Here is a 12,904-nt window from a genome sequence, read left to right as displayed (position 1 = left end):
GTGCTGTTGTCAACAAAGCTGTCTACTTCCAAGCAACTTTGGCAAGCTGATAAATGGGAAATGGGTAGTGTTTATTCAAGCTTATGAGCCTCGTGTGGCGCAGAGCGGTAAAGCAGCAGTTTCTGCAGCTGAAACTCTCCCCACCGCCTGAGTTCGATCCCAGCGGAAGCTGGTTTCAGGCAGCCGGCTCGGGTTGACTCAGCCTTCTATCCTCCCGAGGTCAGTGAAATGAGTACCCAGCTAGCTGGGGGAAAGGTAATCACGGCCTGGAAAGGCAACGGCAAACCACCCCGCTATAAGGCCTGCCAAGAAAACGTCAGCAAAAGCTGGTGTCACTCCAAGAGTCAGTAATGACTCAATGCTTGCACGAGAGGTTCCTTTCCTTTTCCTTATTCAAGCTTATTGAACTTCCTGGATTCCTTTCCAGTTCCATGCCCTATAGTCATCTTGTTTTCATCTTTGCCCGTGAGAACCTTCTAAACTTTAAACCTGGTTACAAATCAGCTAGTCTCCAACAAAGACATTAGAATCTCAAGTTAAATTTGTGTAAACATAAAAGTATTTATCCCAAGTTAAAACTACAGAAATCAATTTTAAAATTTATTTATTTATTGCATTTATATCCCACCTTTTTTCCTCCAAGGAACCCAAGGCAGAGTACATAATCACATAAGGAGCTCTGCTGACCTGTCCTGATCAAGAAACAAGCATTTCCTTTGTTTCAAAGTGTGGCGATACCCACCTTTCTGTCCTTTAGGTATGTCTGGCTTTATATGTCTAGCAAGTGCGGAATGTTTGACTGAGTGGGACTGGCTAGTGATGCGGTGAGAAAGGGGGAGGGAGGAGTATAAATAGTTTGGCTGAGGGGTTGGTTTGGTTTTGGTTTTAGTCTGAGTCTGGCTTGTGCTTCATGAGAGTGTTTGGTATGTGAGGAGTGAGAAGAGATAGGATTTTAAGGGACTTGGGATTGTTGTTTGAAGTATAAAAATAAGCAGGTTTGATCTAAATTGAAATACCAAAGGTCTGTTAAATTTCTATAAACTTTACTTTGTGTTCTGTTACCACGAACCACATGTCAGCTCAGATTTATTACCTTCCATATTACACAGTGTAAAAACATCTAACAATACACCTGCAGTTCAGTACCTCAACAATAGAACCTATTTTCCAAAACCCTTTACCTTGTTCCCTCACATATAGGGGAAAGGTTGTGTTGTTTTTACACTTTCCTCACGCTTTTCAAGAGGTGGCACTTGGCTTGAGAAGAGTGTGCTAGGCAAGGCCTTCTGTGTGAGGTTGGTGTTGTCGCACAAAGTTTCCCCTTGGAAACATTAAATCTCCTTTGCACAAGCAGTGGATCCCATTTCCACAGTGGAATCGGTGGGAAGAGGCCGCTTGTAGAAGCAAATCTACAGGGGCATAACAGAATCTGCAGGTGCGCTGCACTCCATTGAATACTGCCCCTTGGCTTCTGGAAGCCAAATCAAAGAGTTAAGAAAATTGCTCTAAATTTGACTTTTGTGGAACATCTAGATAAATATAATTCCATGATTGTTAAGCAGTCACCAGAAATGCTTCTCTAAATACCTTCAAACAGAAATAGGACAAAAGCAATATAGTTAGTAGTGTAAGTGATACCATCAGATCATGTCCGCATTCCCTTGAACATGCAGTAGAAGTCTTTCCCAAACAGTAACCCCTTATGATGGAAGCAATGGCTGCTGCTCAGAAGAAGAGTTAAAAGGCTGTGTTGTTTGTGTTTGTTCTCTGAATTAGGGATATGAACAAATGATAGCGGATAAAGGACAAGTTGTCATTTTATGTTTGGAAGGCTCAAACTATTTAGGAATATCTGCATTGTACAGGCACATCATTCCAGACACTAGCATAATTTGAAAAATTTGCAAACCTTCCACAAATTAAACTTGTTCAGTCTCCACAAAGCCTTCCCAGGTGGTATAGCAATTTGTACAAGTCTGGAGATTGCATCAAATCTAGTTAGATTCCATTGAGGGCTTTACTTAGAGATGTAGCAATCACAAGAAAATTTGAATAGCAAGGGTTTGCCTTGTGCCATAAAACATGAAGAGTGTGAATGAACTCTTTCAAATGATCTTGCTTTTTAGTTGCATAGGAATTTTAAACTGCAGAAGGAAATTTCAGTATCTGGAGACATAGGTACACTAATTCTCTTTCTGTTATAAATCAAATAAAAAGTTAGGTATGTACTAATTTCTGTTTTCTTTCTAACCAGCAGAATCATGACCTGCATGCTTCTTTGTTTATCTAGCTTGTAGACCTTTTTAATGTGTTTTATAATGTGAATGCAGTAAATAAATTCCACATTAATCAATCACAAGACTCCAAATGATTTGAATGTCATTTGACTGCACCCACGTGTTGCTGCAGGGTTTTTTTTTCCTCCCCTCCCCACTGCCCCGCCAATGTTGTGTGCATGGTTTTGAAACTGAGGAGTAAAAAACTTAGTGATCTGAATGGATTATGAGTCAGCTGTATCTGTATGTGTCCCAAACAGAAAATGTGTGTGTGTGTGTGAGAGAGAGAGACACACACAGAGAGAGACAGACAGACACACACACACACACACAGATTATTGTCCATAATTAATTGCTTAATTTTAAAATAGGCAAACCATAGGTGGTCATGACTTGGGAGTTTTCTAAAAAAAACCACACTTGTACTTGTGACCCATGAGTGTGAAAAGAAAAGAAAAGAGGCAGTTCTAAAAGGTCAGGAGTCCAATAAAAGAAGCTACAATGCCTTACAATCATTGCCAAAGAATTTATTTTATGGAAGTGCTTTTTATGGGAAAATGATCCACCCCCATTTTGGTGGCTTCTTCGGGGGGGGGGCTGAAAAACATAGGAAAAAGTTCTCCTATTGAGAGTAGGAAACATTCTTTTCACTCTGATATGGCTTTGTGCTGTCAACGTGTAGCCAAATCATGCTGCATGAGGATGCAATATAATTTTGTTGCCTATCTCCTTCTTGATTTGCTGGGGTTATGTTAGGAAGAAACACCTGTGTTGTTATTGTTGTTGTTTTTAAATAAAACAAATTGAATCAAAACACTATCAGGAAAAAACATAGCTGCAAACAGTCATTGAAAAAGATGGAGAGGAGATGTCATACAATTTCTCTCTGACATTTGGCCTAGCCATGGCCACAGATTACTTATTGTTAATTGTGAGCACATGGGCTAGTAAAATTATTGTGAACAAGAAAGAGAAAAATTGTCGATATATTTGTAAATTTACTAATAAGCCCACCTAATTCATGTTAAGTTAACTGTGACTGTCTCGGCCACTTGTGTCTGGCTTTCCTTCAAATTTGTCTTGTTAGTTTTACATAGATAAATATGTTATATGTTATATAGAAAAAGAAAATGAAACACTGCTATGCTATGGTGCTCCTTAAAGCATGTGCCCAGAATGAATGATGTTTATATATCAAAGTACATAGTAGAGAGTATGCAAATGCAGCTCTAAATTATGTTCTGAAACATAAAAAAGGCAAATCTTGGTAATAAAGTACCAAAAGAACTCTGCTTGCAATGGAACTGTGCAGCAAAAAGTTGTTGACAGGTAATGCCAAAGTGAATAGCCTTAGCCCGAGGGAATCTTTTGTATTTTATTACTGTAGCAATGCGGTCTTTTAGGATTTTTTTTTGACGAGCACTGATGGTGTCTCCCCATAATGGCCGTGCCATCACAATGGCTCTGCAGTAGAGAGAGATTTAAAGAAAGTTACGGCCTCTGTTATCTCCCTGTTTCACTTGTTTTTTCTCTTTCTTGTGGTTGCCTTGGTTACTACAGTTAAACTCATTCTAGGTTTATTGGACACATCTTATTTCTGTCTCGTTTCTATGGGGTTTTATCCTCAGTATAGCAAAAACATAAAGACCCTGCGTAGGTTATTCTTGCAATACAATTGTATCACTCATGTTCTACTTGGGGCTTCCCTCAGGCACCTGGTTGGCTGCTGAGAGAACACAATGCTTAACTAGATCGGCCTTTGGTCTGATCCAGCATGGCTCCTCTTACATTCTTATGTTTCAGTAGACAAATATGGTTTATGATTTCTTGTCTTTCTTTGTTCCTAAACTGGATCTGCCATTAGGAAACTACTCTCTTGGAAGAAATAAGCTTCCATTGAGGAATCCAGAGTTAATGTAGTGTTCCTTAAACTTCTTGGCATCAAAATAAGGCATGTTATTGCTTCCGCAATGCATGGGATTTTGGAAATTGTAGCTAATAATAATAATAATAATAATAATAATAATAATAAATAAATAAACACACACACATCTGAACACACAGAAAAACAGCAATATAAAGTAGAATCTCAAAGAGACATAAGGGCAGTGGCAAAAGGATGGAGAATTTCTCCTTGAGAGCCTTTTTGCTCTGTTCAGCTGCTCTTTGTGTCTTGTTTGGGCAGTACCATCCATCTCACAAGGCTGAAATTGGTTATTAGTTCCCAGTTCCTTATTCAAAAGTTCCAGGAATAAGAAACAAAGAATTGGTAACCAACATCATATCCAATTCCCTATACCTGCCCCCTTCTCAGCTTCACTTACTATGCCTCTCTCTCTGTCTCTTAGCTTCATCCTACATACCTGTTTCCCTCAAATTATCCCCTACAGCGCTAAGCTGTCGGCGTTGTTGTTTGTTGTTGCTAGCTAAATCACACCCCGGGCAGCAGCGCTCCTAAGATCCTTTGCATACCAGGAAATGGGTTTAAGGGGGTAAATGTAAAAAATCATAAAAAATCAATGGATGACCCAATCTGATTCAAATTTGGTATGCTTAAAGCTCTCCTTAATATCTATTACTGTGCCAATTTTGATGTCTTTATCTTTAAAAGTTACGCAGATGTAAGCATTTGTTTTATTTTTCTTTAAACCTATCAAATCCTGTTCCTGCGCCCCCAGTGGCCGCTCGGAAAACAACAAATGATTCGCTCCAAAAGTAGTACCAAAATAGGTCGGGTCTTTTGCCTTTGAAGCACAATTAAAGCAGGATGCATGGGAGTACTTCACAGTCAAAGCAGATAAAAAGCTGGAAAACTTCAGAGTACTTCACAATAAAAGCAGATTATAAACTGGAAAACTTCGGAGTCCTTTGCACGCAATTTGCAGTGATCACATAGTATAATCCTGGTGTGATAAAGCTCTCTCTTTGATATTACATTCTGATCTAGATGTGGTTACTATTCAGACTGGCAAAAGCTAAAACCTGAAGTGAGCTACAATTAAAACACACACATTGACTTATAAACCATGAGGAGCCTTAGAAAAAGTTTGCTGATACAAATGGCACATAAGAATCAAGAACTGAAAGTATAAAATACTACTTTAAGACGTAATGCTAATGGCAAAGCATAATAAAAAATAGCTTTTGGAAACTGCAGATGAAAGCAAGGAGCAAGAAGATCTGGATATTACAAAATTCTAGTACTTAAATCTAGGTGTAAATGTGCCTATACTAGAAAGTGCTTGCTAAACCACGTTTTTGCAGAGACATGCACTGGTTTTCCTGATGTCATATGGAGCCAGCTTCAGACATAAGAAAAAGGAAGGGAGCAACTGGTGGTCTTTTTTTAATATTTATGTTTGGTGATAAACTAGCTTCTATGCTCAGGCTTTGTGATATTTGACGTTGGTAAGAATAAATCTAGTTTTCATTTGGCTTTTTGTGTTTTCAGATGTATTGTAACCTACACAAAGCCTCTGGAATTGCATGGACTTAAAATCTAAGAACATAAATCTTGTGATAAAGTTAATTATTTCCAGTTTTTGAACATTTCTAGCGCTACTTTTCATTGTGCATATTTGGAGTTGTCATCCCACTTCTTCCAGGCATACCCATAACCATTTGACTTTAGTTTTCAGGCAAACATAATTGAGTTTGGTCTAACCCTCCCAGTCCCTTTTTCTTTGCTTTTGAAATTATCACATTTCTTTCAAAACATCAATTTCTTTGTTTTCCTCTCACTTCAGACACTGGTTCTACAATTCAAATTGATGCAGGAAAAACTGGTGTTAAAATGTAGATGTCATATATGTATTGTACACATTTGGGAATCCAGTTGTGTGCATGCAGGTATTTAAAGGTGTATATACCTATATGATATCCAAGCTTTATTGGTTACCTAGTGGAAACTGTGGTGTTTATTTTAGTAAACATAATGTGTGGCGCATTTAGAAGGGAAGGTGATCTGTGTATTCTGCATTGAGAATAAAAGTATTCTATAAGACATTTTCTGAATCTTGAGTGACATTCATTTTAGAAATTGTTAGGATGTTGCTTCTCATTTTAAATTCGTGCCTATTCACAACCATTTTCTTATATTTATAACGTGGCTCACGGCAGGTTATAGTCATTTCATCAAAGTGAGTGTTTTGCCTTGATGCATATCCTGAATTCTTGTGCTTTTACTTCCCCTCCCTTTGGAAGACAAGGCAACCTTGCAAAGAATGAATGAAATTAAGATCTTAATGTAATTGTTTATGTAAGAAGCTGGGTGAGATGGGTACATCCAGAGCTCCTGATGAGTCTTTGCACTACACATAGCTGCTAGATTCACTACACTACAACTGTTTGAGTCTATTGTGTTTTGGGGTTGTCACTGTACAGGTATAAATCTAGAAATAGTCCTTAACTACTTGTAGATATATGTATCTGTAGATAATTTCTTATGCAGCTCTTTTAACAAATGGTATAGAAACTGGAAAGATTTCACACACAACACACACACACACACACACACACACACACACACACACACAGTATGAGCCAGCAAAAAGCAAATAAGCCAAGGGCATTGAAAGCTTAAGCAATGTAGATATCAGGTAGAAAGAGATCAGGTTCCTCAAACATTAGCTTGAATGCTTGCCTCTCCCCCCCCCCTCGCACCCCCACCCGCCACATTAAATTTAATTAATAATGATGTTTCACCCTTAATAAAGACTGATGGTTTGCCTCTGTGCCCTCTGTCTAGCTGCTGGGACCTACTGATTTCTTAGTGCATGCTGTGTCTTGCCAAGGTTACAGGAGATTATTTCAATTGTGTGAGAGGAAGGGAGGGAGGGGTAGTAGGGAAGGGGAGAAAAAAGCCTAATAAAATGCTGTAGTGGAATTGCTTTGCTGTGGACTTATCCTTCCTTTCCGATGCAGGGTCAGGCCCATTCTAATACAATAGGCGAGTTTTTACATCACCCTAAGCCATGGTGGGTTGTTTTTTCACTTGATAACAATAAGTTCTCCCACAAAGGACCTGGGATATGTGCCGGGAGCAGGCAGGAGGACTAAGGGGGAAACAACCTACAGCTAGTTGCAGTGCACCAGACTGTCTGCTGGGAGTAACTTGGGTTTCCTTGTTCCCTATGTCAGCACCCTTTCTGCAATTGGTCCCCCCCTCCACAACTGCCAGCTTCCTAGGAAACTCCCCCCCTCCCATATCAGATTGCCAAAGGGGGTCTTCCACAAGTGTGCAAGAGCACATGTTCACTATCTAAGCAAGTATACAGATAGTCCCTCTTGGCAATGTCCTTGTCAGTTTCATTCTCCCCTTTGGAGCTTCCAAACCAAAACCACCCCCAGCACTCACATCAGATAGCAAGAAGGGAATAATTTTCTGAGCTCTTATGAACACAGCAATATGTTCACAGACTTTAAAAAAAAACACATTTTTTTCATCTGTACAAGACTGCCTCTCTACTGTTTAGCCCAGCATACTGATAACCCCCACTTTTCACTGTCCTTTTAAATTTCATTCTCCATTTCAGTGAATACCTTTTTTTAAAAAGCAAAAAAAGCAGAGGCACTAGCTGCAAGTAGTGGCAGGGGTTTCCACCACTCTTGCTGGGCAGCTCTCTAGCCATTCCTGACAGCCCATGATGAAGAGCCCTGCCGGGTTCAGATGTCATAACAAGCCACCCTGAAAACAACGCACCCTGAACAAGCCAACAACAAGCCATGGGATCTCAGGGTGGCTTGTTCATGGAGAACAACCAACAATGGAAAATAAACTCCAGGTTTGGACATCATTGCAAGCAACTCATAAACAACCCACTGTGGCTTATTGTGTCGGGCAAACCAGGTCAATGTCTGCCATGGCAGGCTCCAGGTCATGGGCGTTTCTCAGCAAAGTGTCATCCAGTGTGCTCCTTTACTAAACGCTTTCCACTGCTTTCTGCTTTTGGAAACATTGGCTCCCTTTCTCTTCCACATCTGTGCTGTGTTATTATTATTATTATTATTATTAATTTATATAGCACCATCAATGTACATGGTGCTGTACAGATTACACAGTAAATAGCAAGACCCTGCCGCATAGGCTTACAATCTAATAAAGTTGTAGTAAACAATAAGGAGGGAAAGAGAATGCAAACAGGCACAGGGAAGTGTAAACAGGCACCGGGTAGGGTGAAGCTAAACAGTATAGAGTCAGAACAAACTCAACATTTAAAAGCTATAGGGAAAAGAAAAGTTTTTAGCTGAGTTTTAAAAGCTGTGATTGAGTTTGTAGTTCTCAAGTGTTCTGGAAGAGCGTTCCAGGCGTAAGGGGCAGCAGAAGAAAAAGGACGAAGCCGAGTAAGGGAAGTGGAGGTCCTTGGGCAGGTGAGAAGCATGGCATCAGAGGAGCGGAGAGCACGAGCGGGGCGATAGTGTGAGATGAGAGAGGAGAGATAGGCAGGAGCTAGACCGTGAAAAGCTTTGAAGGTCAACAGGGGAAGTTTATATTGGATTCTGGAGTGAATTGGAAGCCAATGAAGAGATTTCAGAAGTGGAGTGACATGGTCAGAGCGGCGGGCCAAGAAGATGATCTTAGCGGCAGAGTGGTGGACAGAGACCAGCGGACTGATGTGAGACGAAGGAAGGCCAGAGAGAAGAAGGTTGCAGTAGTCCAACCGAGAGATAACCAGTGCGTGAACGAGAGTCTTGGCAGAAGAGACAGACAAAAATGGTCGAATCCTGGCAATATTATACAGGAAGAAACGACAGGATTTAGCTACTGCCTCGATATGAGGAATAAAGGAGAGCGAGGTTCTCACCATCTTCTTCCTCCTCTCCCATAGGACAGAAGGAAAGTGCTGGCTATTACTTGGGACTGTGGATGAATAATCAGAAATGACGGTTATAAGCAGCAGCCACTGCCACCATTCAGTGAGAGAAGGCAGGCAAGAAAGCAGTGGCTGGTGCTCCTAGACACTTTTGCCACCCAACCACTTGCTACGTCAGCTCTGGTCCTTCCTGAAGCTTCATCCTTTTGACCAGTGGTGCCAGTACTGACCTGCTTCAAGAGGCATGGTATTTCTCATGGTGCCCCTTTCCTTCCCACTTCACTGGAGAAAGAAGATACAGATAAGAGGTACAGGAAGTACAGCAAATGCCATTATATTGACATACCTGTTTCCATCCTTCAGTCCATTGACCAAAGTAAATCAGGAGATACAAGGGTTGTAACATCCTGGTCTGTGTTTAGAAAATAATGTGTTCACTTGCTGGAAGCAGCCACAGGCCCTATATTAGAACTGATATCCAAACACACACAGAAATATGATTTCTATGAAGAGCCTTTCATCCTACTGCTGAAACAACTATACTGGCTTTCTGTTGTTTCCAGACCAATTCAAAGTGGTGGTTTTGCCATTTAAAGCCAATCCCTCATCACCAACGAGAGTCATACACCACATCATACATCCAATCAAACTTATAAGGCCTTAGGGCCAATTTTTATTAGCATCTCCTTCCCCCCAGTATTGTAACATCTGGCTCATGCACAAGGCACACAACTCACACCACAACTCATTGTCCTGTCACTGTTTCTCCCTTAATATTTCATTGTTTCCAAAACTATTGGTGCTATTGGTTTAGTTGTGTTACAAAGACATGTGTGTTCTCAACCTAGCAATATTATAACTTACTGGTTGGAGTAGCTTTAAATCTCTGTATCCCATGCCTCTTCCCTTCATTCCCTGCTAAATGTAATGGGATTTGCAGGCTGGAAAACCCCACCCCAGTGCCCTCTTCCTTTCTCACACCTGCATGACACCATCCAGCCAAATGGCCTCTCATTGCTGCTGTCAAGAAAAGAGCAAGGAATGAGAGGAAGAGGAAGATAAGCACATGAGTGGGAGGGGAGGGCAACAGCAGTAGCAAGGGCCTGTTTTTCTGGGCAGTGCCTTACAAGATCGAGTGAGAAAGGAACAGGGCATTGGGAGGATTCTTTGCCACATGGCATGCCAAAGGCATGAATGGAAGAGGAGAAAGAACCGGAAGTAGCTTGAAGGGAGACTTCCCATCCTTCTCCTGCTCTGCATATATGGAGGAGTGGAGCTTTGAAGATGTGCATGCCTTTCCTCCCTTTTTATTGGTATGCTGTAATGACCCAGGTATTGTTTCCATTGTGTCCAAATAGTAAAACTGAATTGTGGTTATTAGATTTGTAACAAGCCAGATCTTAAAAACATAAAGTTGATTTATATCCCTGGCTTGCTCCAAACCTGGTTAAAAGATTTTCCCAGTTCAGGGTAACAAGGAACTAAAGCCAACTGAAGACTTCTGTGGTTAATTTGTGGCCATGCCAAAAAGGGATGTGGGAAGGGGCTGCCTGTACAGGCCCAAGCCTTGTTCGTATGTCTGTGTATTTAGCCAAGATATGATCATCTGAACTGAGCAAGTGTACAATTTTGCTTATATCATGTCCCCAGCAATGATTTTACTTTAATACCAAATTCAGCACTACAATAACTGTATTCAGCTATAATAATCTTTAATTATACCTATCTCAAGAAAAAATGTGGATGAGTCAGATAAGTCAGACCTTCAACATGTTGAAGATTAGAATGACTTCAACTAAATTATTTTCTGCATTTCAAGGTTTCAAAGAGCTATAGTTGCCTGGCAACTACAGAGGAAAAATGAAAAACTTAATTCAGCTTATTAGCTAAAGCACACACAAAAAAATGGTTTTAATTGTGGCAGTAGGATGTAAAATGTTAAGAACTCCACATTAAACCACATTTGATACTCAGATTCTTTCATCCATATTATTTGCTTTAGAGTACCATTCATACAAATGTGTTTTAATGGGCAGAAAGAAATCATAGCAATATACAAAGATGTGAACTGCCCAGAGAGCTTTGGTATTCAACGGTTAGAAATGTAATAAATAAATAATATGTTTTTTTTGTAGGTGTGAAGTTACAATGGCACACAAAATGATATATTGACAGCTGCTAGAGCATCTTAATTTGGCAGATAAGTCTTATCTGTTTGAATGTGCTGTCTCCAGTTTCAACCTCCCCCCTCACTCATACACACACATAAAGTTCCCAGTACACATTGCCCTGCTGAGCTGTGGCTGCTCCTAAAATCCAGTATTAGGTGATCTAAATCTACATAGGTTGCTAGCCTACCCCATCTCATCCTTTGTCCACTCAAAATGACAGCTTTGACTAGTATGTGAAGGCCCTAGCAAAATCAGCATACGTTTTCATGACATCGTAGCAATGCCACAGATTGTAATGTTGTGCTGGTGCAGCAGCCTCTGCAGTTTGTTCCAAACAGCACAGCGATTCTTAGAATTTGGTGTATAATACAGGTAGTGTTTGCCATTGGTCTGGCTCTGCACTCCTGTTGCTAATGTTGGAAACAGGACTCTTCTTGTCACAGGGACACAGCTTAGAAATACAAATGCATCCATCTATGTCTTGCAAGCAAGCATGTCTGACTGACGTCCTAGCAGGTTATTGGTGCACATAGAACTATTAAGGTCCCTGAAGTGAAGCAGTAGGAGTATCCTGGCATCGGGTGCAGTTTCTAATTAAAATGTCTAGTTTGTTATTATTTCTTGAGTTACTAGAGAAACAAAATCCCCTGGAAGGGCAGTGGGTGTATTCTGAATTCAAAGCTGGGTGGGAGGTTTAAGGCTTTTGCATTATGTCTCTGTGGCCTCTCGGTAGCTTTTAATACCATCGACCATGGTATCCTTCTGAAGCATCAGTCTGAGATGGGACAGGGAAGCACTGTTATACAGTGGCTCCAGTCCTTCCTGGAGGGGTGATTTCATAAATTGGTGCTGGGGGATTCCTGTTCAATGCTTTGGCCATTGGCCTGTAGTGTCCCTTGAACATATAATTGAAGCCACTGGGAAAGATTGCCTGGGGTTTGGGGTTTGACGCCACCAGTATGCTGATGACACGTAACTCTCTCTCTCCCTTCCATCGAAATCCAAGGAAGCTGTTCTACTTCTGAATTGGTGTTTGATGTTGGTACTGGACTGGATGAGGGTGAACAAATTGAAGCTTAATCCAGACAAGACAGAGGTGCTCCTAGTTAGTCAAAAGGCAGATCAGAGAATAGGGATGCAACCGGTGCTGGATGGGGTTATGCTTTCCCTGAAGATTCAGAGTCGGAGTTTGGGTGTTCTCCTGAGCTGTCTTCACAGTGCTGAGTTGGTGCCACTCTGCTACCAAACCCCTCAGTATTATTGGTACAGGGTGGTAGCGAGTAATCTAGATGAAGGAAGGGAGTGTGGGTTTTCTGGCAGCCGTTAGGCTTGCCAGGCCTGCCCCTTCCCCCTCCCGCAGCTTCCAGCAACTAATAGAAAGTTGCCTTTCGCCTGGGAACACCCCCAGAGCAGTGCTGGTGCGAGGACAGATGGTGGAAGAGATGCTGACCTCGCTTGGGCAGGATCTTTGGCTCTTTGCCCTGGGGTGGCTCCGAATCTATGGCTGCATCATATAACCAACACAGCACGGATTCACCCCCAGGGCTTCCAGAGCATATAGACAGCCACCTGGACTTGCCCCCTGAACCTGAAAGCCTAGATCTCAGCAGTGACCAGGAGTGCATTTGCACAGCTCAGGCTAGTG

At 41.3% G+C, this 12,904-nt stretch overlaps 1 protein-coding gene across 2 annotated transcripts in view; it reads left to right on the top strand.

Moving 5' to 3' along the window:
• SLC35F3 (solute carrier family 35 member F3) overlaps nt 1-12,904 on the top strand; it is a 146,972-nt gene that overhangs the window by 23,986 nt on the left and 110,082 nt on the right. The window lies entirely within an intron of this gene.

This window comes from Elgaria multicarinata, chromosome 4 (assembly GCF_023053635.1).
Source record: "Elgaria multicarinata webbii isolate HBS135686 ecotype San Diego chromosome 4, rElgMul1.1.pri, whole genome shotgun sequence".
NCBI lineage: Eukaryota > Metazoa > Chordata > Lepidosauria > Squamata > Anguidae > Elgaria > Elgaria multicarinata.
The sequence above is the reverse complement of the archived record's forward strand: the minus strand, read 5'-3'. Positions and strand labels throughout refer to the sequence as shown.